This window comes from Canis aureus, chromosome 24 (assembly GCF_053574225.1).
Source record: "Canis aureus isolate CA01 chromosome 24, VMU_Caureus_v.1.0, whole genome shotgun sequence".
In the NCBI taxonomy this organism is placed as follows: domain Eukaryota; kingdom Metazoa; phylum Chordata; class Mammalia; order Carnivora; family Canidae; genus Canis; species Canis aureus.
Genome location: NC_135634.1, coordinates 12,831,381 through 12,859,197, shown reverse-complemented (window position 1 = coordinate 12,859,197; position 27,817 = coordinate 12,831,381). Strand labels below are relative to the sequence as shown.

At 42.8% G+C, this 27,817-nt stretch overlaps 1 long non-coding RNA gene and 1 other non-coding gene across 2 annotated transcripts in view; both read right to left on the bottom strand.

Moving 5' to 3' along the window:
• Positions 1-17,079, bottom strand: part of LOC144295792 (uncharacterized) — a 32,424-nt gene extending 15,345 nt beyond the window's left edge. Inside the window, exons 1-3 of the long non-coding RNA XR_013362883.1 lie at positions 16,880-17,079; positions 16,140-16,224; positions 10,318-10,556 (exon numbers count right to left, since the gene is read on the bottom strand). This is a non-coding gene — a long non-coding RNA (uncharacterized LOC144295792). The remainder of the gene's footprint in view (positions 1-10,317; positions 10,557-16,139; positions 16,225-16,879) is intronic.
• Positions 6,302-6,516, bottom strand: LOC144296639 (small nucleolar RNA U3). Its single transcript, XR_013363661.1, has one exon. It is a non-coding gene; the product is annotated as a small nucleolar RNA U3 (small nucleolar RNA).
• Positions 17,080-27,817: the final 10,738 nt, after the last annotated feature.

The window sequence follows — 27,817 nt, the reverse complement described above, 5'->3', positions numbered from 1 at the left end:
AAGGGTGATGGACATATGGCCCTACCTGCAGACAGGGAAACAAAGTCTGTTCTCTACTTTGTAATATTTTCTGCCTGGCTCATAGTATGTGCTAGTGTTATAACTCTTTGAAACAACCATCATCCACGTGTTTTCATCAAGACAAAATGGAGACTTGATGGTATCAAGTTTGTGAAAAAGTCACACAGCTAGCATTGTGGAGCCAAATTCAAGTTCAGGTATGACTGACCTTAAAGGCTTGTGTTTATTTTTTTTCCTGTTAGCTTTAAATTTTTTCCACTTTTTATCAAAGTTATATATAGACACCATTTATTGAATCAATATATTTCTTCGAGGCTGAAGGCATATCCTATACCCCTCTGCCCCTTTCCCCTTCCATGTAACTATTTTAAATTATTTTAACTGATTTATCTTATACGTATATTTGTATCACTAAAAAAACATGTTCATAGTGCTACTTTAAAATTTTTCAGCTTTAGGCATTATCATTTGAACCTTAATTTGAAAATATAAAGATTTCAATCTCTTTTCTTCTACCCTCCCAATATAATGTCTTAGACGCTTTGGCTACAGAACTCAGTGTTTGTATTGTTATGACAAGGCCGAATAGTAGAGTAGGGAGTTTGGCAAGCCCTCTTCTCAACCAGCAGTGACAAAACTCAGCAAAAGAGCCAAAAGCATTTTCAGGATGCTGGAAATCAACCCAAGGCATATAAAACTTGAGAAATATTTCTTCAAGAAAGACTACCGAAACTCAAGTAAGAACCATGGACCGCTGTCATTTTAGCCTGGGATTGATCCCCGTTACCATCTGCCTGTGCTCTGTCCCCTGGCTCTAGTCTGGTAGTTCCACCAAGGCAGAGCAGGCCACAAAAACCCAGCAGCTTCACCAGACAAGGCTGACTTGATGAGGAGCAGAAGCAGAAAAACCTCATACCCTGGGCATTGTCAGAAATGGTAGCAATTGGGCAGTCCAGGTGGCTCAGTGGTTTAGCGCTGCCTTCAGCCCAGGGCGTGATCCTAGAGTCCCGGGATCGAGTCCCACGTCAGACTCCCTGCATGGAGCCTGTTTCTCCCTCTGCCTGTGTCTCTGCCTCTGTGTTTTTGTGTGTGTGTCATAAATAAATAAAATCTTAAAAAAAAAAAAAAAGAAAAAAAAAAGAAATGGTAGCAATTGTAGTTACAAACAAGTAGGAAAGACCAACATTGCAGCTAACCTCATATTGGGCCAAATAACAGAAATGTAGCAGGAAGACCCATGGAAGGAGATAGCCATAATGGTCTCAGTCATTTCTCACATGTCCCTGGCAGTCTGGAAAGCTACACACATTTCCAAGGCTATGTGCATGTACAGGAGAGATTAGAGTGTGGTCTAGCTATCCATCTGTCCCTGGCTGAATACAGGCCTTGCATGCACACAGAGAGACACACAGGGAGCTGGTGAAAAGCAAAATCCAAGGAAGACTTGTAAATGACCTGAACTTTGAGCGTGTTCCCCAACCCCATAGAGATCTATCAGCCAAGGTTGGAAATTCTTACTATCTTAAGTGTTTGAGCACAATCTTTGATCACTAAATCACACTGAGATAGAGACGATCTCTAGGAAACCAGTATTAAAAAATCAAAATGACACTTTAAATAAAATGGACAGGGGACATCAGGAGCTGTACACTGTAAGAGAAACAGAGCTCTTGAAATTAGTCTAGGCAAGTCACCAAAGAAACAGTCAGCAACAGCAATAACTTCTAAAAGGCCTACGTAGGGAGTGGAATCTCAGGCTAGAGTTGCTGTAATATATTATCCAGTTTCTAACAAAAACTTTAAAGATTTGGGTCAGTGGGAGCAAAGCAGTCAATAGACACTGTCTCTGAGGGGGTTCAGATGCTGAACTTTTCACAAAGATCTCAAAGCATTTATTATAAATATGTTCAAACAACTAAAGAAAATCAGGTTTAAAGAACTGAAGAAAAGTATAATGACAATGACTCATCAAAGATAGAATATCAACCTGGAGCTAGAACTCATAAAAAAAAAAAAAAGAGAGAGAGAAAAAGAAACAAGTGGAAAATCTTGGCATGAAAAGTAAGATAACTAAAACTGGAAAATGAAGGCCTCAACAGAAAATATAAGGGAGCAGAAGAAGGAATCAGTGAATTTGAAAATAAGATGACAGGGGATCCCTGCGTGGCTCAGCGGTTTAGCGCAAAATAAGATGACAGGGGATCCCTGGGTGGCTCAGCGGTTTAGCGCCTGCCTTTGGCCCAGGGCACGATCCTGGAGTCCCAGGATCGAGTCCCACGTCAGGCTCCCGGCATGGAGCCTGCTTCTCCCTCCTCCTGTCTCTGCCCCCCTCTCTCTCTCTATGTCTATCATAAATAAATAAATAAATCTTTAAAAAAAAAAGAAAAGAAAAGAAAAAAAGAAAAGAAAGAAGAAAAGAAAAGAAAGAAAAGAAAAAAAGAAAAGAAAAGAAAAAAAGAAAAGAAAAGAAAAGAAAAGAAAAGAAAAGAAAAGAAAAGAAAGAAAAGAAAAGAGGATGACAGAAATTATCCTATCTGGAAAACAGAAAGAATAAAGAAAATTGAACAGAGCCTTGGAGACCTGTGGGAAACCATCAAGCATAACTTGCACAGAATTCCAGAAGGAGGGGCACCTGAGTGGTTCAGTTGGTTAAGCGTTCAAATCTTGATTTCAGCTCAGGTCATGATCTTGGGGGTCATGAGATCAAGCCCCATGTGGGTCTCCATGCTCATCGGAGAATCTGCTTGAGATTCTCTCTCCCTCTCTCATTGACCCTCCCCCCCTTGTTCTCACTCTCATAAACAAACAAACAAACAAACAAACAAACAAAAAAGAGTTCCAAAAGGAAAGAAAGGGGGAAAATGCTTTTGAATAAAGGATGGCTAAAATTTCCTAACTGAGGAAAAACACGAATCTACCCATCCAAGAAGCTTAAAAAACATTTTTATATCACGAAAGATCTACTCACATATATTTAAATGTATATGCTTAACATTTAAAGAAGCTGAAAAGCCCATTAGAACCTTTCAACATAAGATTGAGGGTTGTACAGTCTAAGTCTTCTTTGCTAGACTGTTTTGTTTGCAGGGCCACTAACATCAGTATCTTTATGTCTGTGTGTGTGTTGGAGTCCCTAGAAAAAATTTTTCAAATATCCTGCTAGAGGACCAAATCTTGGCTGCAAGTGCTCTGGCATCTCATCTCACGACTATCGGTCAAATTGCTGCCTCCAGTCCATACATGCTTCAGATAATAAGACTCCTATCTCCTCCAGGACTAGGGAGGAGAAGTCCTCTGGCTCATCAAGTGACAAGAGGTCCCTCAAGTGCTCTCCAAACATCAGCAAATCCTTATTTGTTTGTTTCCCTCATCATTTATTTAGACTTTTAAAAATTGTGTAGAATTGGTAATATATTTTCCTTAACTGCTTGCTAGAATTTACCAGTGAAGCCATCTGGGCCTAGAGTTTTCTTTGAGGGAAAATTTTAACTACAAACTTAATTGCTTTCATAGATATATTCAGGTAATCTGTTTCTTGTTGAGTGAGTTTTGGCAATTTGTACTTTCCAGAAACTGAACAATACTTAATCCGTCAAATTTATGGTAATACTGTTGTTCATAATATTCTCTTATTATCTTTTCTAATATTTGTAGACTCTGTAGTGGTGTCACCTATCTCATTTTTTAGAGTGGTAATTTGTGTATTTTCTTTTTTCTCTACCAATATGGTAGAAGTTTATCAATTTTATTGATTTCCCCACATACACACCAAATTAAATAAACCAATATAAAATTGATTTTCCTCTAGCAAATAAAATAAAACCAACTTCCGGTTTAATGAGTTTTCTCTATTGTTATTTTGTTTTCTGTTTCATTAATTTCCATTCTGATCCTTATTATTTCCTTTCTTCTGCTTACTTTAAGTTTATTTTTTTTTTGTTTTTTTGTTTTTTTTTTTAATTTTTTATTTATTTATGATAGTCACAGAGAGAGAGAGAGCGGCAGAGACACAGGCAGAGGGAGAAGCAGGCTCCATGCACCGGGAGCCTGATGTGGGATTCGATCCCGGGTCTCCAGGATCGCGCCCTGGGCCAAAGGCAGGCGCCAAACCGCTGTGCCACCCAGGGATCCCTTACTTTAAGTTTAATTGGCTCATCCTTTTTTCATTTCCTAAGGTGAAAACTGAAGTTATTGATTTGAGACTTTTCTTTTTTCTAATATAGGTGTTTCATGTTACAAATTTCCCCAAGTACTGCTTTAACAATTATCTCACAAATTCTTTCATGTTGCATTTTCTTTTTTTTTTTTTTACATTTTCATTTTTATTCATCTCAAAAGTACATTCAAATTTATCTGACTCATGTTTTTTAGAAGTGTAGTTTTTAGTTTCCAAGTATTTGGAAATTCTCCTGATATCTTCCTATAATTGATTTCTCATTTAATTCTATTGCAGTTCAAGAACATACTTTGTTTTACTTGAATGCTTTAAATTTTTTGACACTTGTTTATTGCTTCATAATATGATCTGTCTTGGTCATTATTTTACATGTACTTTAAAAGAATGTTTAATCTGCCTTTGTTTTATGAGTGTCCTATAAGCGTCAGTGAGATCAATCTGGGTGATAGTGGTGGTTAAGTCTTCTATAGTCTTTTTTTTTTTTAAATAAGTTTATTTAAGTAATCTCTTCAGCCAACAAAGGCCTCAAACTCACAACTCTAAGATCAAGAGCTGCATACTCTACTGATTGAGCCTGCCAGGTGCCCCAAGGCTTCAATATTCTTACTGATTTTCTGTGTATTTGTTTCTATCTACAAACATAATTATAGATTTTTCTATTTCCCCTTGCACTCTATAATTTTTTGCACCATGTGTTTTCAAGGTCTGCTATCAGATGCATTCATTTAGATTTGTGGATGAATGGATGAATCAGTTTCTATATGATTAGGTAGTTACTGTGTTTATCCTAGTACTATTCTTTGTTCTAAAATATACTGGGCATCCCTGGGTGGCTCAGCGATTTGGTGCCTGCCTTCAGCCCAGGCTGTGGTCCTGAGGTTTTGGGATTGAGTCCCACATCGGGCTCCCTGCATGGAGTCTGCTTCTCCTTCTGCCTGTCTCTGCCTCTCTCTCTCTCTCATTCTTTCTCTCTCTCTGTGTTTGTCTCTCATGAATAAATAAATAAAATCTTAAAAAAATAAAGAAACAATAGTATACTTCCATTTCTCCCCTCTCAGTCTTTTTTTTTTTAAGATTTTATTTATTTATTTGGGAGAGAGAGCATGCACATGAGCACAAGTAGGGGTGGAGGAGAGGTGAGAAGCAGAGGGAAAGGGAGAAGCAGACTCTCCACTGAACAGGGAGCCTAACATGGGGCCCCATAACCTGGACCTGAGACCCATGACCTGAGCTGAAAGCAGACACCTAACTAACTGAGCCACCCAGGTGCCCTACACATTTTATTTCTACCTATGTTATAAACCCCACAGCATGTTATTATTATTTGTTGAAAATGGTGGATTTTTTTTTTAAAGATTTTATTTATTTATTCATGATAGTCACAGAGAGAGAGAGAGAGAGGCAGCGACACAGGCAGAGGGAGAAGCAGGCTCCATGCACCGGGAGCCCGACGCGGGACTCGATCCCGGGTCTCCAGGATCGCGCCCTGGGCCAAAGGCAGGCGCCAAACCGCTGCGCCACCCAGGGATCCCGAAAATGGTGGATTATTTTAAAGAGAGATTTAAATAAGAAGAAAGAGTTTTTATTTATTTATGTAGTTATCTTTTCCGGTTCTTTTTTTTAAGATTTTATTTATTCATCATAGACATAAAGAGAGAGAGAGAGGCAGAGACACAGGCAGAGGGAGAAGCAGGCTCCATGCAGGGAGCCCGATGTGGGACTTGATCCCGGGTCTCCAGGATCAGGCCCTGGGATGAAGGCGGTGCTAAACCGCTGAGCCACCCGGGCTCCCCAACTAATAGTTTATAATCAGGAGAATAATGACACCCAAACCAGAGTTAGGGACATGTGTGAAAACCAGGTGATGAGAAAGAATAAGTAGGTGTTCTGGAGATTGCAAGCAGATCAATTGGCTGGCACATAGTGGGCCAGGAGGCTGGGAGATGGTGGTGATATATGGGGCACAGCATATCATCAACAGAGGAAGAACCCTAATGGTGCTTCCTCAGAGAACAAAAATAGGCTGTGACAGCTACTGGGCTCATCTGTTTTATAATCTCAGTGTGTCAAGTTAGGAAATCTATTTCTTAAAATAAAACAGAAAGCACTCAGACTGTGTCCTCTCCCTCTTACTGCCCCAAAGGAGGAGAAAAACAATCATCAATGGCAAAAGGCGGTTGCAGAAACAATACCTAGGGCCAGCTTCATGCTCAGGAAAGAACATGGTGTCTCCTTCTCATGGTTTTGGGTACTTGACATGATTAGAGAAACATTCTCTAGTAACAAATTATAGAAATGATCCCTAAAAGTATAGTCTTAAGTCAGGGAATATTTTAACTGAGTCATTGCTAGTTTCACTCTAGTCTAGCAGTATCCATTTGTCTTCCTAGCAAACTCTTGGACATTCTTCAGTGTCCATCCTAAAACTAGAATAAAACCTACAGATGAATAATTCTGTGATCTTGCTAATGGAGAAAGCATGTCTAAGTGGAATAGCAAAGGTAAAAAATGTTAAATGAGAGGAGTGGCAGTTGATTTCACAAATGTTTAAAACTTCTGTATATGAAAAGTGCCTGAACCAGAATTAAAAAGTAAAAAGCCTAAAACAAATTTTTGGAAGAAATCTTGGAGTTTTTTAAAGATTGTATTTATTTATTTATTTATTTATTTATTTATTTATTTATTTATTCATTTATTCATTTATTTGAGAAAGAGGGCATGTGTAAGCTGCAGGAGGGGCAGAGGAAGAGGGATTCCAAGGGCAACTCCACTCGGAGCACAGAGCCCAAGCAGGGCTCAATCCCATGACGCTGAGATCATGACCTGAGCTAAAACCAAGAGTCAGATGCTTAACTGACTGAGCCACCCAGGTATTTTCTATTATAGTTTAAAATGTGTGACTCAGAGGCACCTGGGTGCCTCAGTCAGTTAAGTGTCTGTCTTCGGCTCAGGTCATGATCCCCAGGTCCTGAGAACAAGTCCCATGTCAGCTCTGTGCTCAGCAGGGAGTCTGTTTCTCTGGCTACCTCTGCCCCTCCTCTTCCTCCTCCTCTCTCTCTCTCTCTCAAATAAATAAATAAAATCTTTTTTTAAAATGTGTGACTCAGCAGTTGAACTTCTATTATTCTACAGAAATACACAAACTAGTGCACACGATACATGTATGAGGATTAGCAATAGGACTATTTGTGGTGGTAAAGAAAATTAAAACAACCTAAAAATTCTTCTGGAGAGAATTAGCTGAATAAAGTATGTTCCATTTAGATATTAGAATACCACACTGTTTATTGTTTTTAAGTTAGGTAAATTTATATGCACAGACATAGAAAGATGTCATAGATGTAGATATAGATACATAGAGAGCTATAGATATCGATACATAAACATACACACAAATAGACCACATCTAAGATACACACATATACACACTCATATTTAGTAATATATGTAGAAGGAAAAAAAAATACAACCAATCTGCTTGAATAAATGTCTACCATTCTATTAGTTTCCTTTCACTGCTATAACAAATTACCACAAATTTAGTGGCTTATGATGACACAGATTTACTCTTTTAGTTCTGGAGATCAGAAGTCTGAACTCTCACTGGGGCTAACATCAAGGTGTTGGCAGGGCTGGTTCCTTCAGGAGATTCTAGGGGAAAAACCATTTCCTTATTTTTTCCAGTTTGTGGTGGCCACCTGCATTCCTGCATTCCTTCCATCTGTCACTCTAACTCCTTGCTTCCACTTTCACTTCTACTACTAACTCAGATTCTTGTCTCTCTCTTATAAGGACACTTGCAATCATATTGGGCTCACCTGTATAATCTATAATAGTCTCTCCCCTCAAGATCTGTAATCAATCTGCAAAATTTCTTTTTGCCATACAAGGTACTAGGATGTGGATGTCTTTGTGGTGACATTAGTAAGCCTACCACAACCATTAATGGCACTTTTCTCTAGGAAGTGGCATTGAGATTATACCTGCTTTGTTTGGTAGGGCACAAAGTCAAGAGCTATCAGAAAGAAAACAACGTTGCTGTCAAACCAGTCTTGGCAGACATGGCATACAGAGGATGATGCAAACACATCTTTCTGTTTTCCTTCAGTCCATATGGAATTTATCTCAGTTGGACGTTTGACAGTCCCTCCTTCCTTTGTACTCTTGATCTCTGAACTCTTCCACACAACCTCCCCTTGATCCTTTCTACTTCTCCACCCATCCCAATTCTGGTAACTCAAGATTGGTCTTGTCTTCCTTCTGGATTTGCTAAAATTGACCACTTCTCAAAGCATAACTGTGATATGGTATATACCAAAATTACTGTGACCTTCACAGTAATGACCAAATGGGGGAAAAGAGGTGAAAAGGACACAACAACTCCATCCTTCCATATAGGGGATTTGCGCTATCTATATTCTACATTTCTGTCTTTTTCTAATAATTTTTTTTTATTTTATTAAGTACTTTAGTGCAAATCAAAGTAGTAAAGATTTCCTGTAACAAATGGTTAAAGTTTTCAGTACCTAAAGGATGAATATCTATAATGAGTAAAGAAGAAAAATAATTATCAGTAAACACACAAAAGTATTCAATCACTATAGTAATCAAAGAAATCCAAAATCCATATAAATATCAGTATAGAATGAGGGAGAGAGCAAATAGGCATGCATACAGAGCTGGCAGAAATATACGCTGTTATGAGCTTTCTGGAAAGGAATATATATCAAATGTGCTAAAACGTAAGTATTCTTTTATCTAGAAACTCCATTTCTAGGCAGCCCCGGTGGCACAGTGGTTTAGTGCAGCCTGCAGCCTGGGGTGTGATCCTGGAGACCAGGGATCAAGTCCCACCCACATCGGTCTCCCTGCTTGGAGCCTGCTTCTCCCTCTGCCTGTGTCTCTGCCTCTCTCTCTCTTTCTCTCTCTCTGTGTCTCTATGAATAAATAAATAAAATCTTAAAAAAAAAAAAAAAGAAAGAAACTCCATTTCTGTGAATGATATTCTTAAGAAAAATGATATCATTATAAGCTCAAAGAGTTAGAGCCAAGATGTTTCATTGCAGCTGTGTTTGTAATAGCAAACATATTGTCAACAATCTACATGATACCCAATAGGGTAAATCAGTGAATCATTTATGGTGTAATATATAATGAAATATTTCTCAGACATGAAATGTTGTAAAAGTATATTCATTTATATGGAATGGGGTCTAAAAAAAAGAAGATTGTGAGTGTGTGTGTATGTGTGCAAAAGGGCTGGAGGAATACAAATACAATTTTTAACAGTGATTTTCTCTGAGACTGAAACCAGGGGTAGCAAAGTTAACTGCAACTTTATCTGTATTTTCTGAACTTCTCTAACAAAAATGCATTCAAGAATCTATTATTAAAATTATTAAGTTGGGACGCCTGGGTGGCTCAGTGGTTGAGCACCTGCCTTTGTCCCAGGGCGTGATCCTGGAGTCCCGGGATCAAGTCCCATACCAGGCTCCCTGCATGGAGCCTGCTTCTCCCTCTGCCTGTGTCTCTGCCTCTCTCTGTGTGTCTCTCATGAATAAATAAATAAAATATTTTTTAAAAACTATTAAGTCAATTAAAGAAAACAAAAATCAATACAGCATGATCCTACTTCTGTTTGAAAATATTTTGAAGAAAAAGAATATGAATAATGCATGTCTTTTTAAAATTTTTAATATTCTAGCCATAGAATAATATTTTCTATTATATTTATTACTTCCAGCAATTTAAAAATATTTTTGAAGGACTCAATCTGTCATCTCCCTTGTGAAGCACCAAGTACATATATATTTGAGCATGGATCACGTTCTATCGGAATGATGTCTAAAGGATGTGCTCCTTAAGGCCAGAGGCAGTCTTTCTTACTCCTCTTTGAATCCCCACAGCTTGGGACTGTTTCTGACATCCAGTAGGTACACGATGCTTATTTTTGAAGGGGAAAGCAAGAAGAATGAAAGTGGAGAGGGTAGACAGAAAGGAGTCTGTGTCCTGTTCTCCTTCTGGCAGTATTTTCTTGAAAGGAAACTGAGGACAGAGGGGACAATCAGGAGGTCTTAGTTCAGTGATGAAAAAAAATCTCTGGATCTCAATTTCCTTACCTGTGAAGTGGGAAACAATGCTAACCACAGCACTGTTGTGAAGATTGCAGGAGCCCCGCACACGGTGGACACCCATTGGGCACCACGATTGCTGTTGTTCTCGGTGATGCTGACATAGGTCTGGAAGGGAGTGGAATATTGATCTGGCAGTGAGGTCGGGGAGAGGGTGATGGCTCCTTCCCACCTCTTCTGAAGGCCAGGTGTGGGAAATGTGGTTTCTTGGGTAACAGTGAATGACTCTATTGATAAAGCAGTTGGAAAAATAATTATGACTGAATCATTTTCGGGGTCTTGCTTCAGAAGTAACTGGAAGTTGAAACTCCACTGTTTTCTGGAATTTCTGACTAGTCATGATCTTAGGACCTGCCTGGCATCCTGGCTTGATGATGAGTTAACTTTTAATAATTTTTTAAAAACTACTTTCAGCCATGCTCTTGACTCTATTGGCTGGAGATGGGAATCGGGGTGAGGCAGGAAAGCCCTGCCTGAACTCTCTTCCAATGCTATCTGCCACCTCTTGGGCAACTGATGTCAAAAACAGGTTCTCTGAAATTCATGGTCTAAAACAGGTGAGGCAGGGTGCTTTCCAACCAGAAGCCATCTCTCGATTCTCCTCACTGTGTGACACTGAGAGGGGCACGGGTGGAGAGGCCAGCAAGCTCTGAATTCACAGATGGACTTCCACCATGATACGGACAGACAAGGCAGCCTTTGGGTACCAAGCTCTCTAGATCACAGCCATCTTTCCCTGACCTGGGGGGTCCCCACAGGAAGTCTGATCAGGCAGAGGAGTGGGACATAACAGAGGGCTAGGGTGGCTGAGCGCTCTTTTTCTTCATCTCATAGATCCTGAAAACCCCAAAGTTGCATCTTTCTCCAGCCGTGTTGGTTCTCAGGCTAAAGGCCATTTGAGGACACGGTGGGGACTTGCGCCATGTGGGGGTATGGCACTGGGTAGAATTAACCCCAAGGCAAGCAGCTGCCATTTATTTTATCTTGGGAACTCCTTTTTTAAAAAAAGATTTTATTTAAATAAAAAAATTATTTATTTAAATAAATAAACCTCTCAGAGAGAGAGCACAAGCAGGGGGGAAGGGCAGAGGGAGAGGGAGAAGTAGACTCCCCACTGAGCAGGTAGTCCGACATGGGGCTCCACCCCAGGACCCTAGGATCATGGCCTGCGCCGAAGGCAGACGCTTAACCAGTTGAAGCCACCCAGGCATCCCTATCTTGGGAGCTCTTCTGTGTGGATTCCATGCATGTCAGTGCCTAGAGGACATGAAGCCTCATCAAGACATGAAATGGCTGTTTCACAGATGCTCCTAGGGCCATCTGTGCAGCATTAAGAGAAGAACATATGCTTCTATCCTTTAGCCATGAAAACAAAACAATGTGGACTCCATTTCTGGCTTCCTCTGTGAGGGAGTAAATTCAGACGCTGCATGGGAAAAATGAGTCAAGGCACACGCCCCTTCCATGGACCCTTGTGCTCCTCCAAGGGGAGGTGCGAAAGAGGACATCATCCCTGGGTGGGTGTGGGTTCCTGACCAGACATACTTTAAACAAGCTATCATAATTTCAAATTGCCTCTGGTTGTGTACATTGGAGTTTTGCACTATGGCCACATGGCCAGGGACCAGGAAATGTTCACTCTCCTTTCTTTTTTTTTTTTTTTGTAATTATTTTATTGGAGTTTGATTTGCCAACATATAGCATAATACCCAGTGCTCATCCCATCAAATGCCCCCCTCAGTGCCTGTTACCCAGTCACCCCTACCCCCTGCCCACCTCCCTTTCCACCACCCCTTACCCCTTGTTCGTTTCCCAGAGTTAGGAGTCTCTCATGTTCTGTCTCCCTCACTGGTATTTCCCACTCATTTTCTCTCCTTTCCCCTTTATTCCCTTTCACTATTTTTTATATTCCCCAAATGAATGAGACCATATAAGGATTGTCCGTCTCTGACTGACTTACTTCACTCAGCACAATACCCTCCAGTTCCATCCACGTCGAAGCAAATGGTGGGTATCTATCGTTTCTAATGGCTGAGTAATATTCCATTGTGTACATACACCACAGCTTCTTTATCCATTCATCTTTCGATGGACACCATCACTCTCCTCTCAATGGCTATGCCTGGAAGCTCAGGTGGCCCATTGTGGCTGGGCCCTGAGCTCTGAAGTCCCACACATGACAATGTTAATACTGCTTATTATTGTTGAATATTTACCCTAAGCGTCACTCACTGTCTAAGAACCTCACAAGCATCACCTCACTTTATCAGTCAACAAAGATTGGTTGAGAGTTTCCTTAGGCCAGGAACTGGCACTTAATCCTCACGACAAAGGGATGAGGTAAAAATGAATACTCCCCGGAGAGGAAGCGGAGGTGTAGAGGTTAACTGATTTGCACAATGTCCCACAGCCAGCAGGTGGCAGAGCGGGGATTCAAACCACATCTCTCTCTAAAGTCAGTGCTTGTAACCACTTACCCTGGCACAGAATCTTTGACACAGTGATGTGGGTAACAGTGGCAAGTGGTCTTTCAAAGTCTGGGAAAGGCAACACAGGCCTGTCCCCAAAGCAAGCTGCTAGGGGGTGAGACTCAGGCAGAGAGAAGATCACCAGGAGGTCGCTATCTCACTGTGACCTGGCAAATAGATTTCTAAAAGACATCAGAGAACATTTACTTGGCCCATGAGGTTAACATTAGTTCTCCCTACATTTGCCAACATGACCCTCTTTCCAAACCTTTTTTGCTAGTCTTGGTGCCGTGCAGCTGAGTGTATCAGGCTCTCAGAGACCATAGGCAGGGCCCACCTCTTCCAGTCCCTGAACCAACCCAACCCAGTCCCCAACAGCATGGGGCACAGGCTTTGTGGCTCTCTCTGTAACTGGTGAGCCCTGGGGGGAAGACAGGAGAGCCAAGACCCTGCTGTCTGTCTTCTCCTCTCACTACCTGCCTCGGCCTGCTCAGGCTTCAGGACCAGGTTTCTGCCTTGCTTTCCTGGGTGAGTCATGTGGCTCTGCTGTACTGGAGGTCTGACCCATGTATTGGCCTGACCACCACCCTCATAATCAATTAGCTCTTTTCAGTGGCTAAGCCCTGAGCCCAGTGTCCACCAGCTGCAGGTGGGCATCTCACTCCAAGTTGGACAGACCTCCTGGAATCATTATACTCCACCCTCCAACCCCAGCCTGGTCTCCACCTGCCTCTCTTTTCAAAACATTTGGAAATAAGGAATAAGACTGCTCTGTAGAGGTAAACTGTGCAATTGACACAAAGTGGAGGCAGGCAGAGACCTGGAAAATCAATGGATCCTGGGCCCACAGGTCCCACTCTAACCTAACTGGATGTGAACCTTAGCTTAAAAAAAAAAAAAAAAAAAAAAGGAAATGCCAATGAAAAGACAGATGGGTTGATAATGGAAGGTTAGAAAAAGTACAGTCCCAAGACCAATGCTGGCAGTGCCCGTCTGATGTCTGGAAATTGAGCAGTTTGACCAAGAACTTGACCCTGCCTTATTCCCTTGACTGGGCTATCTTGTAGCAAAAAGAATACATCTGTTCTAATATTATTACTGAATTCATCTAAGCAACTCCCTTTGCTCCATTTCCAAGCTGATCTGGTGATCTGATATGAATACTGTTAATTCTGACAATTCTGCTTTTTACATAGCCCATCTAATAGGAAACCATGAGTTGACCTGGTCAACTGGACCAGTATGTTTTCACTGTAACCCAGTACATGGGTATTCTAGCCTCATGCCTTAGCCTATTGTGAGCTTGGGAAGGTGAGTCTGAACTACTAAGTGTAATTAACTCTGAAGGAAAATATAAGTCCTGCAAGGCAGAGGACCAGCTCCTGGTCATTGGTAGGCCCACCCTGGGTGACAATCACCTCATGGGAGTTGGGTTGGTCAGCTTTCCCATCTTGACCTTGTACCACTTGCACTCACCAGCCTGCAGCCCTCTGGAGACCACTGACAGTTGGATGAAGTCCAAGTTGTCCAGACTCCTTGACTGTAGTGACCTGGATTTGCCTGAGGTCTCAAGAGGCTTGATATTGATGCATGGGCCATCAACCAGGGACAGGTGTGCCGCATGACCCAGATACAGTGCTCTGGGCACCGGCGTACCCATGGGGAGCCCCTACCAGGGCACAGCCCTCATGTGACATTCTCACAATCACCTCAGACTTCCTCCTCAGGGGTCCTGCGGGGCATTTTGAAAAGTCCCTCACAGAACAGATAATAATAATAGTACCACACATTGGCCCAGAGGTTTTGTTTACTAAGCACTTTTCACATCCTTTCATTTGTGTCTTACACCAGAAAAGCAACTAAGTATTTTTAGCTTTGTTTTGTCATTGAGAACACTCAGACTTAGGGAAGGTAAATGACTTGCTCAAGTTCACACTGTTCATAGTCCTGGAACATGCACCTGACCCTGACCCAAAGGACTGCAAGCTCTAGGTTTCTTCACACACAGAACTGCTGTTCAACCAGATGGGCTCTCAGAAATGTGTCCAAGTATCAGTAGGTCAGCCTGGAGGGTGTGACTACCCCTTAGAACAGACTGCAGATGCCCGTATGGGCTGAGGATGCACTAGGGACCCAGCTCTGCAAAGGGCTCCATGTTGCAGCTCCAGCTGAGGCAGATTTACAATTTGCTTCCTGCCTACGCTCACGCTCACGGGCACTTATGTAAATAGACCATCTCCAAGACTTCTCCGGACAGTATTTCGTATTCAGGAAGTTTCCTTGGTCTCTCATTTACCTTCAGTGTCTGGGGCACTCGTGTAGCACCAAGACCTGATTCGAACAATGCTTCCAACAAGCATGGTAATGATTGCTGATTCTACCCAACCCAAGGAGAGAACAAAGGAAGATGACCACACACATACCAAAGCAGCTTTCTGATCATCCAGAACATACTAACACCCACAAATATGCAAGTGTATTTACCATTCCAACACTTGGCTCTCTCCTTGAGACCTGCAGCCTCTCCAGCCTCTTCTAACCAGCCCCCCCCCGCCCCCACACACAGACACACACCCTGTAGCACTACCAACCCTGCTGAGACAAGACACCATCCTCTGGATGTCCTTGCGAGACAGAACAAGTCCTGAGTCATTTTCTCTGGTGATATGCAATCAACAAGGAGCTTTCATAGGCCTGACTTTATGAACATCACAATCGCCCTAGAGGAGGCAGCTATAATTATGCACGCTTGCAGAGAAGACTGAGGCTCACATATGCTGAGAAGCAGAGTCGGAAGCCTGGATTCTGGAAACAGGGAGAAAGGGCAGAGAGACTACTGGGAAAGGAAGAGAAAGAGAAGTAAAGAAAAGGAAAGATAGGGGAAGGGAAGAGAGGGGAAGAGTATTCCCTCTTATGGAGTGCCTACAAACAAGTGCCTAATGGCTGCACACTGGTCCCTTTCGTACCTCTCAGCCACCATTCACTAACTAAAAGGAGAAGGGGCAGCAAGGTTGCTGGACATGCATGGGAGCCTGTGGCAGAATGAGATGGCCCCAAATGCTCACTGGGTGGCAGCCATCTGTGGCTCTGTTCCAGGCTATTTTCCTATATTATTTTTCCATGTGCTTCTCCAAATAGACCTGTCAGGTGAGCTATCATGTCCATCTTGGAGATAAGGAAGGCAAGGCTCAAAGAAGGTGCACAGAACAAAGCCTAAGTGGCTAGGAAAACGCAGCTCCACATGTCCTGAGATTCTGGGATCTTTCTGTGCCCTAAGGAGAGGTGGGGTTGCACTGCCAACCTCCTGCCTGCCCACACTGGCTCCCACCTCGGAGCCCTTACCTGCAGCCCCAGGTACCCGAAGCCAGAAAGCCTCTGCCTGGACTAGGGGGAAGGGGAGTTCTGCTATCCCAACACCAGAAAGTTTCTGCATGGAAAACAAAAAAAACACGTGGTTAAATCAGCCACATTTATTACAAGAAATGTTGCTTTGTAATGCTACTATTAGGTGCATTTCCCAAGAAATACGTGCATGTTCAACTTTTCCTCTTTTTCACACATACACACGTTTTTGCAGGGTGTTCTATTTTGGGGCATTTCCTTTTGCCTGGTCTATTGCAGTTCTGTCCCAATTGGTTCTCCTTCCCACTCTAGCCAGAGATCTTTCTAGAACATAAAAGTAACCACGCTATTCTCTTCTTCAATGACCCCCCTCTTTGCTTGCTCTCAGGACAACATCCACTCCCCAGGCTACCCAATAGGCCCTTCACACAGATGAGCACCGTTCAGTACCGGCACCACTAGCCATGCGTGACTATGAAACTCTTACAATGCGGGTGAGTGTGAAATACCCACCAGATTCTGATGATTTAGAAAAATAATATAAAATATATCATTAATATTAATTTTATACTGATTACATGTTAAAATGATAATATATATATTATTAAAATGATTTTCACTTGTTTTTTTCCTTACTTTTTAAATATGGCTACAATGAAATTTAAAATCACATATGTGGCCCATGTAATATTTCAATGGGGCAGCACTGATCTAAACCCCATTTATCACTATGGTCTCACCTTTCCTCCAGCTTTAGCCCTGTACTCCAGTCCTATAAAACTCCCTGCGTCTCTCCCAGAGGCCAGGTTGTTTCTGCTCTGTGCCTTCACTCACATGCACCCTCTGCCTGAGACATATTTCCTCATTGTCCACCTGAACACCACCTTCTCATTGCTCAAACCTCAGCTCAAGAATCACCCACCCTGACAAATTCCCCATGTCCTCCCTGGGCCCCCACTGTTCTGTGTGGTGATGTCCCACCCTTCTTTCATATGTGCAGGTCTCCACGGCAGCACAGATGGTGTCTTAGACATGTCTATGTGACCTCAATTTCTAGCAGGTGCCTGTGACTGCCCTGCAGGACCCCTGAGGAAGAAGCCTGAGTGATTGTGAGAATGTCATATGAGGCCTGTGCCCTGGTAGGAGCTCCCCATGGGAGAATGAATGACCAACACAAGGGCATATGGATCTCAGCTTCCAGCCCCAGCTGCCATTCTGGTTCCACAATCTCCCCTGTTCCCTCTCTTTCCAAAGGGTCTCAAGCACCTGCACCCACATCCTTTGGGAGAGGCCTCTGGCTCCTGGGACTAAAAGACATCTCCCCTTCATCCCCCTCTCCAAATGATTACAATCTTGGATGATGCAGACATAGGTGATTTAGCCTAGAGGCGAGTCCCTCAGCTGAAGCTAGGGCTGTACAGCAAGACATGGAAGCGACAGCATTCAAGGTTGTACTTCAAACTACTCAAGATAAGTCCCAGCTGTCTTGGGGGAACCCATCCCAAAGGGAAGCAGCTTTACGTCCCCTCTTCATTTCAGAGCTCTACCAAATCCCTGATGGCTTGATTTTGAACATCCTCCAACTGCCTGGCTCTCCACCAATTCAGTATGCTCGGACGTGGGGGTCTGTGTTCACCCAACACGCTATCAGCAGCAGCTCCCAGCTCAGCCTGTCATAGAAACAGCACAGGGTTTGACAGCCAACTGTGGCTGTTGAGAAAACTCGGCCCCCAACAGGCACAGCAGGAGTGTCTCATTCATGGCTGCTCAGACCTTCAAACTAGAACTCCATCCATCACTGCCTCCGGCCATGAGAGAGCCCAAACCTGAGCTCCAGGACTGGCATTTCCCGGAGTCACATGGACTACAATCAGCAGGTCCCTTTGTCCTCAGGCCTTTGCAGGAAATGTGCCTCATTCTAACATTCATTTTCAAATATGAGTCTAGACTAGGGGGAAAAAAACCTAAATCTCCATTGATTGTGCCTAATGGAGAGAGGTTAATTTAATTTGTGGTCTTTGCCCTTAGCTATTACTAAAGAAACAAGAATAGGTTCATTTTCGTATTTGTGATGGGGCAAAAAATTTTTTTAAAACATACAAAAAAAACCAACTTCAGCTTTTTTTCTCTCACTATTTTTTAAATAAATATGATTGTTGGGTCTTAGGAAATGAATGACCATAAAGTCCATTAAAATGGGTGATACTAATTAGTGCTCAGTTATGTATTTAGTTCACAATAAAAACAACAGTCGGGACACCTGAGTGGCTCAGTGGTTGAGCATCTGCCTTCAGCTCAGGGCATGATTTTAAAGTTCTGGAATTCAGTCCCACATCGGGCTCCTTGCACGGGGCCTGCTTCTCCTCCATCTGCCTGTGTCTCTGCCTCTTTCCGTCTCTCATGAATAAATAAAATATTAAATAAAAAAAAAAGTTAAAAAAAACTTGATAAAAAAAGAAAACTTTGGGGCACCTGGGTGGCTCAGTTGGTTAAGTGTCCAACTCTTGATTTCAGCTCTGATCATGATCTCAGAGTCATGAGATCAAGTCTTATGTGGAGGTCCACATTGGGGTGTGGAGCCAGCTAAAGATTCTCTCTCTCTCCCTCTGGCCCCCCCACTCTATAAAAAAAAAAAAGGAAAAGAAAAGAAAAATGTATCTCAAGGTGACAACATTGTTCTGAAAAGGCTTGAAAATTAGATTAAAAATGAAAAAAAGGTAAATCATCCTTCAGAAATCATTCTTTAAAAATGCAGACTCACCATTTTGAGAAAAATTTTTTCCTAAATACTGTTTAATTTCTTAGGCAAAAAGTTGATTAAAGTAAACACCAGCCAACTGAAATGAATGAAAGATATTTGCATACTCCTAGTTTTTTGATGAGTTGAAAAGAGAACATCACAAGCATGCAAGAGCCCAATGGTGCCATTGGAGAATAAAGGAGGAAGGATGGAGTTCAGCATGAGAGTCATTCTGCAGGGAGAAGGGGAGGGCTTCAGTGGAAGCAGTATGCAGGGATCCCCAGAAACTTTGGCAGGCACTGGCCTTCCCAGGGTTCCTGGGAGGGGATGGGCAGACAAGCTATTTCAATCAAATATGAAATGAAAAGGTGAGCCTGGCAGGTGGCAAAGTGTCAGGACCCTGAGGTGTCAAGTCTTGAGTCAATCTCACTTAAAAACCTACCCTACATGGGGCATCTAGGTGGCTTACTTAATTAAGTGTTCAACTCTTGGTTTCAGCTCAAATCATGATCTCAGGGTTGTAAGATTGAGCCCCACGTTGGGCTCCCCACTCATTGAGGAGTATGCTTGAGATTTTCCCACTCTCCCGCTCCCTTTTACCCTGCCCCTGCCACTCTCTCTCTCTAAAAATAAATAAATAAATCTTAAAAAAAAAAAAAAAAAAAAAAAACCTGTCCCTCAATTCCCATCATCCCTTTCTGGACTGAATGTTTATGTCCCTCATCCCTCAAACTCATATGTTGGTTAGGATCCCTAACCTCTAAGGTGATAGTAATAGGAGGCGGGGCTTTGAGAGGTAATCAAGTCATGAGGGTGAGGCCCTCATGGTCAGATTTGTGCCCTTAAAAGAAAAGACAGGAGAGAGCTTGCTCTTTTTCCCTCTCTCTCCACTCAAGGGAGAGACATGCCATGTGAAGACATGTGAAGATACCCAGGAAGGGAGCACTTGCCAAGAACCCAACTTTGTTGGCACCCTGATCTTGGACTTCCAGCCTCCAGAACTGTGAGAAAATAAATGTGTATTGCTTAAGCTCCCCAGTGTATGGTGGTTGTTATAGCACCCCAAGCTGATCAAGACATCCCTGATCACAGTTTCCATGCCAGAGGTGCCCTCTAATTCTCTTTTGTGCGGTCATTGCTACTGGTACTTGTAGACACCATTGATTGGCTGACCTAATTCTCACCCTCTCCCCTTTTCCATGGCTCCCTTCCTTCCACTAGGGTGGCATGTAGCAGAAGTTGACAGGGTTGGAGCTCCCAGGAAGCTGTGGTTCCTGATGAACAGGTAGTGGCCCACAACTTTGTCCATCTCTCTTCTACTGTTCCTGCCTGGAACATGGGAAGTTTGGAACATAGCAGCCTTCTATCTACCATGGAGGGACAAACAGAAAGACAAAAGACAATAGACTAGGGATGCCAGAGAGGAAAGATAAGAGAAGCCGGGGTCTCCTAGGAGTTTTGCTGCATAGCTGTTTGTTTTGTTGATTTTTTTAAAAAGTTTTGTAGGGGACGCCTGAGTGGCTCAATCGTTGAGCATCTGCCTTCAGCTCAGGTCATGATCCCGGGGCCTGGGATCGAGTTCCACATCGGACTCCCTGCATGGAGTCTGCTTCTCCCTCTGCTGTGTCTCTGCCTCTCTCTGTGTGTCTCTCATGAATAAATAAAATCTTTAAAAAAAATTTTTTTAGGAAAGAAATCATGTCCTATGTATTTAAAGAACTATTAGTCAAATGTTCTGTCATTTGCAGCTGGGAGAATTCCTAAGAGATACAGTGCCACCTTCTAAGAGCACTGGACAACATTCCTTAATTTATCAAATTCTTTTGATTCTTTCATGGATGAAAACCCAAAGGAAGACGGTCTTGCTCACTACAGTCTGTTTAATCTCTATAGGGACAGAGTGGGGCTGGCAGAGACCATGAATTGTGCTTTGATGCCCAGGTATAGATTCCAAAAAATAGAGTCTTAGGGCCTTAAGAGTGCCTCCTATATTTTACTTTAAGGTTCATGAGACCATTATGGTATCTGAGTCTTTGGGAATGGGAATGACGAAATCAGCTACAGTTGCTCTATATAGAGCCCAAAGCCAGACTTCTCTTCCCTTAGAGAGTTTGGAGACTGATGGAGACACATACTGACTTCCAGGGAGACTTGTACCTGAGAGTACCTTTTGCATCATCACGCCATTGGTGTGGGTAGAAATTGCACAATTGCTACGTAAATAGGACTCCTCTCAGACACACACTTCCATAAGGTCTGCCTGAGCAGGCAAAAGAGAATTCCAAGTGGAAATGCCAGGAGCCTGCTTGGGGCTGGGCTTCACAGACAAGAGGAAGGGACGTTGAGATCAATGGTGAGTAAATATAATCTGCCAAACCCAACCCTGCCTCGTTATCTGGGAAGAGGAAAGTGGAGGGGGGCCTGAAGACATGAGGTTCTTTACTTCCTGGGGACCACGTTAAATTCAGACCTAGTGCAGATCTTAGCAGGCCCAAATTTAAGCCTATTCTTTGAGAACTGGTTTCCAGTAGATAATTTTTAAAATGTTTCAGAATGGAGAGAAAAAGACTAGTATGTAGTCTCTAAAGCTGTTCAAAGAATCTTAGGCAAAGCGATTTCGTACTCGTCTCTCACGTTATACTCTAAGAAAGGATAAGGAGAAGTAGCCCTCCCCCACCTCGCCCCCGCAAACCTCCATTAAACCACAGCACATTTCAATCTATGCATCGATGACGAGGACGAATGCATTTTCAGCCACCTCGACGTAGTTAAATTTCTAGCTCTTATTTTTAACCCAGCACCATTTCAGAATCAATTTCTATGGAGAGAGAATACCTGGACATTTAAATCCATCAAAAAGGAGTAAATGAGCATTTCAGATACATCTATCAAGAAGAAATGCCCCTTCTCCCCATCATTGTGGGGCTTTGTCAGTCGCCTGTCAGATGAATGTCCGTGTAAGTGTTTATTAATCACTCTTGCGCTCGCTGATGGGCCTGAACACTTTGCTCCTCGACGTCTCTGACATGTACAAGGAATGCGGTAGGTTTCTTCTATCTGTCTCTGGAGCACGGTTGCTTACTTTGTTAAAGTTAATTTCCACTCATTTCTGGCTTTGATGGGAAGATTCCTTTATCAATTCAATTCATGTGTGTTGTCTGCAATCAAAGCAATATTGTCTGCTAATGTGAGCTACATTCCATGCTCTCTCTCCATTTTATGCTAACGCCTTCCTTCTGCTGGTCCTGCACTGGAGAATTTGGGCAAGAGGCTGCCTCCCTGGCCTTGGAGACAGCCGCAGTGGTGGCTGAACCGGCAGCCATTTTCCCTCCCAGCATTGCCGGGCTTAGGGAAATGGGGAGCTGCTCTCTGTCCCAGGAATCATCGGGGTTGAAAGACAAGTCGGTGGCAAAAAGAAGGTAATGGGAGACATGTAATGGCAATTTGGTATTTCTACCACTATCTGTAGGGATTAAGTCTTATTCTAAAACTCACTAGCCTTTATACCAGACCTTTACACTAGCCCTCTATCCCCCGCCCCCGAGATTCATTATCTTCCCGACGTGGACTTTTGTGCATTGTCCAATGCCCCCTTCCCAGCTTCTCTCTCTTCCTCATCTTATCCACCCATTTGCACCCCATTAACTTAAATCCTACACTTCCTGAAAGACCACATGAGCCTCCCCTCCTTCTCCCTGCCCCAGGTTAGTGAGAGCTCTTCTCTGAATGCTTCTGGAACAAAACTTTCACCAAGACTGCACCGGTACTTACCATCTGTGCTAGCTGGGCAGTGGAGTCAGGCAGACCCAAGTCTGAATCTGACTCAGACACTTAGAACTGTATGGTCCTGCGCATCTCTGAATCCCTGTGGAAGTTTCTCCACAGAGAAAAGGAGTAAAATAATATCCATCTCGTAGAGCTGATGTGAGGATTCACAATAACTTTTGTAACTCACCCTCCACCACAGCTCCCAGATGATGTGGGAACCCAGTAAATGGTAGCTATTATTATAAATCCCAACTAGATGACAAGGCCCTAGAGAGAAGTGTGGTCCACATGGTGCTTTTCTGTGCTACAGAGTATGGAAAGTTAAACCCACATGATTCAGACTCCCTTGCAGCCAAGGTTCAGGTTATATATAAGGTTCCTGAGATTAAATGTACTTCTTTAATATTTGGAAGACAGAAGTGAGGGGAGACTTGTCAAGAAATCTGTGGGGTCTGAGAGTCTACTCTACATGCAAGCTAGTAAGTTAGTGCACCACAGTATCATAGATGCTGGGAGAAGGCAGGAGACTCCTGGGTCTGAGACAAAGGACTTATAATGACAGCGTAGCAGTAGCCAGAATGTCAGCATTTTCTTGTGCTGATTCCTCAAGACCCAGTTCCCCCAGGGCAATGTGAAGAGGGCCAGGTGACCCCCACAGACACAGGAGAACCCAAATCTCTTACAGTGGGTAGTAGACATGCCTGCACTTTGCTTTGGAAGAGGATGCTACCTCTATCTCCAAAGCTATTTTCTATGCAAGCAGCCTTGAAAAGACAGTCTAGAACAAAGCAGACAGTATATCTATAAGGTGTGCAGACACAAGAGACTCATGGAAAATTGTGTCCCCACAGCCCACCTCCCTCCTGCCAGCTGCTGCTCCTAGCAAGGATGGTCGTGGAGATTTCGGAGTTTTCTACACTAGCTTTCCAGTGTCTGATCACTAGTTTCATTGTCTCAAAAGGAAATTATAGAAACAGCAAGTCACTGACCCCAGACCACAGCTATGACTGTGACGTACATTGGTGCCCACTGTTCCTGTGGCAGCATCTTGGCTCTCTTCTTGATTGTGGCAGGCTAATTAGGCAATTTTTAACTTCCTAAAGGCCTAGCCTAGAATCTACTGCTCATCCCTTCTGTAAACATGTGCTAAATTCTCCCTAGACTTCATAAAATAGTTGGAGTGGTTTCTGCTTCATGCACTGATGAATATAAGTCTTGACTAAACCTCATTATTTTCTAAAGCTTCAATGCCTTCCACTAGAAACTTCTGATGATGGTAAAAATGATAATGATCACGATGATGGTGATGATGACAATTAGGGAAAGGAGAAGGGGGAGGTTGGGGAAAGGAGGAGTAAAGCAGGAAAAAAGAGAAGAAAAAGGGGAAAAAAATCTTCATTATTTTTCTCCTTCTTTCCCTGCGCATATTAGCCAAAGAGAAAGCAACCTCCTTGAGTCTATCTACTACAAATATTGAAAGAAGCATATAGGGGAATCCCTGGGTGGCGCAGCGGTTTGGCGCCTGCCTTTGGCCCAGGGCGCGATCCTGGAGACCCGGGATCGAATCCCACATCGGGCTTCCGGTGCATGGAGCCTGCTTCTCCCTCTGCCTATGTCTCTGCCTCTCTCTCTTTCTCTCTGACTATCATAAATAAATAAAAATTAAAAAAAAAAAAAGAAAGAAGCATATATACTCATTACTGCAACCCTAGTATCACCAATTACAGCTCTTGTTTTGGTTTGGTTTTTTTAAATGTACACCCTCCTCTAATTTTTCCATGACACAGAGGAGTTTCTCACCTGCTCTCACAGGGGCTGCTCATATCCTTGGTTGGATCAGAGAGAAGCCAGATCTCAATGGAAGATTCCCCAGTCACAAAGCTGTTCTCATACCTGCCCCAGCATCTCACAGAGAATGGAAAGGAAAGGAAAATCTGTGTCTTTGGCCTAAATCATGGTCTAGGGTTTCTTCTTGGAATGGGAGTCCTGGCTGGCTGACTCTCTCTCAACAAGCTTTTGTTCAGTGTCTGGGGCCCTCTACTCTGTTCTGCCTCCTGGTGCTGATCCAGAATGCTCATCCTCAGTCCTGTGAAGTAACTTCTGGCAGGGCATCTCTCAGAACTGCCTTCTAACTTGTCCAATCCTCTGGGTCTGGCACAGGCCTTTGCCTTTCCTATGCAGTACAGGTGGCTGGGTTCTGTTATTTCCATAAATCACCTGTATGATACATGCATATGATAATAACTAACATTTACTGAGTACTTACTATGCGACAGACACAGTGCCACCTGATCTGGAGGTCTTTTCATTCATTTCAGTTCCCCACAGTTCTACAAAGCAGGCACTGTTATGAGTCCTAATTCATAGAAATGGCAACGGGGGCTCAGAGAATTAAGCAACTTGCCCCAAATCATAGCCAGAATGTCTTCAAGAGGCCCCTCTCCTAACAACTGTGTTACCCTGCTCAAAGCAGAAACTCAGTGAACATTTGTTCAGTAGATAGAACAAGAGTCGCAGAAAATTGCTGGTTTCACCTATTCCCCACTCTTCCCTTCATCTTAGAAATAACCACCACTACCATCCAAGATTTTAGCTGAGGCCCTGCTTACTTGGCCAGTTACTTTATGCCTCAGTTTCCATATCTGTGAATTAGAAATAATAATAGTACTTATCTCAAGTATAGGAACTCCCAGTCATGCAGATTACTAACCAAAACCTGTCCCCATCTATAGTATCTGACCAGTAAAATACACATTTTAAATTCCTAACTTAAAATTCATGTTAATGACTGTGAGGCTTAAATAAGTTAGTACATGTGCTTAGCATATAAGTAGTAAATTCTGGCCAATTGATCTCATTAAACTGAATATCATTCTGTAAGTCTGTCTCAACAAAGAATTGAGGAACTCCAAAGAAATCTCCACCTTTTAGACTCTGTCCTAAAACAGAATTATAATATATGTTAACAATAAAATGATGCACTTGTCAGGAATATAAAATCTGTATTTTATTAGTCCCATGTTGTAGTCTGATATAATTTTGGTTACAAAGGTACTTGGCTTGGTTTTAAAAATCTTTTAGAAATTAACCTCTCATAAACCAAATGCCACCTAAAGGTGACTATAGTCACAGGGGAAGCATCTGTTTCCACCATTGTCTACCTGAAGTCCTTTGTGAAACAAATCAACAGGCCAGCTGGATGAAACTACTGCCCACAGAGCTTAGCCCTATTAGTGCTAAGTGTAGTACATATTTTTTGCACCCATCACAGGATCAAGAAATAAAGAAAAAGACACCTGAAAGTTGAGATAGATCATCTTAGAACCTGCCCCTTTAACGATGTCTTAGGTTGAGCTAGGAATGAATAAGGCAGTGTCTATACTCCACATGGGGACCACTTGCACTATGAATTGGAGGCACTGCCAGAGTACAGTCATGAGGAGTGAAGTTTCTGCAGGGTCAGGAGGCTTATCAAGGGGTCCTAAGACAAGATAATAAGTTGGAGAGACTCTCAGGTTGTTTCCAATTTGTGTTTTGATCTTTAATCAGTAACAAAGGCTTAGGGAAGTATTTGTGTCTGGGATACAAACTAGACAAGACAGAGGTAATATCTTCTTGCTGTCCTAGATTAGAGCCAGCTAAGACTAACTCTAAGACTTTAGCTGATATGAACTGCCCCATGGTATTAGCCTTTATTTAATGGCCTGGGAAGTAAAAGAAAGTGACTTTTTTTTTTAGGGATTCGGTTTATTCACTAATTCTACTTTGTTAGATGGAAATAGGACCTCTCTTTGACATACAAGGTCTACTCAGGGAATATTCACTATTAAACAATTCCCTATGGATTCTAAATTATTTTCTTTCCTTTTTACAGGGCCTCCTATACTGGAGACATTCACCTGGTACTCCCAAAAGACACAGAGATCTATACAGTTACACTTACTCAAGTAATTGATGACAGACACAATGTTCTTTGTGGGAATTAAGGTTCTCTGTGGGAATTAAGGTTCTTGAGGATGAAGAGTATCAAATGATGAGGACATTAACTTTTAGAATCATACATGACCTCAAGACATGGTGGTCCATTGGCGGCTCTATGCCTCTATCGTGTTCTCTCTCTCTTTTTTAAGATTTTATTTGTTTGACAAAGAGAGGAAGAGCACAAGCAAGGAGAGTAGCAGGCAGAGGGAGAGGGAGAAGCAGGTTCCTCGCAGAGCAGGGAGCCCAATGTGGGGCTTGATCCCGGGACCCCCGGGGATCATGACCTGAGCGGAAGGCAGCTGCTTAAACATCTGAGCCACCCAGGTGCCCCTATCCTTCTCAATGTCAGAGTAGAAATGCTCAGCCTCCTGCCAGGGTTAAGGGTATCACTAAGACAATCTTAGAGCAGCTCCTACAAGAATTGAGGTATCTTGACAGGAGCTTCTCTGAGAACCCCTCCCTTCCTCTTGTTCCTTCCTATTATTCAAAGTATAACAAAGACACAGCCATTATCAATCACCTGCTTACTGTGGCTCTGTGAAATTGCTACCTCAAGTACTTTGCTGAACCAAACTGGGGTTGTGTTAGGGGTGGTGGAAGTGGGAGTGATGGCCACAGGAATCCACAGGGCTTTTTAAACCAATCTGCTCTGATCTCTATGACATACCACAGATTTTCAGCCCTAAACAAATTATCTACTCTTTCTCTTCTAGAAGCTTGTTTTTGCTTTGGGTGGGGGAGTGTTTTTGAGCCAAAGGCTTTCAGAGAATGGAAGGTTGGAAGCAAGGATATGTCCTGGGTTTGCTCTGGTAACAGTGGAGAAAGAGGAATGTGTGGAGAGAGAATGGAGTAGCCACAGAGGTCACTCGGGTCTGTGGGTTTTATTGCTTTATGCTGCCACCTGGCCGATCATTGAGCGGTAGTCTCTTCCTGCAGAGAAAGACAACATGGAACATTCACACTGAAAGATCTTGAAACCAAATTTCCTGATAGGAATCTTGCCCAAGGCCACATATTATCCAGTCCAGCCTCATGTCTCAAGAGTGTTTGTCATCCATAAGGGGGAAACAGGTACTAATTCTGAAGTCCAGGCTTAAAGGTCACATGTTCACTCATCAGTGGAAAACTCTTTAGGTAAGACTGGTTCTATTTCAAACCCACCACCTTTTCTTTTTAGATCTATAAAAAC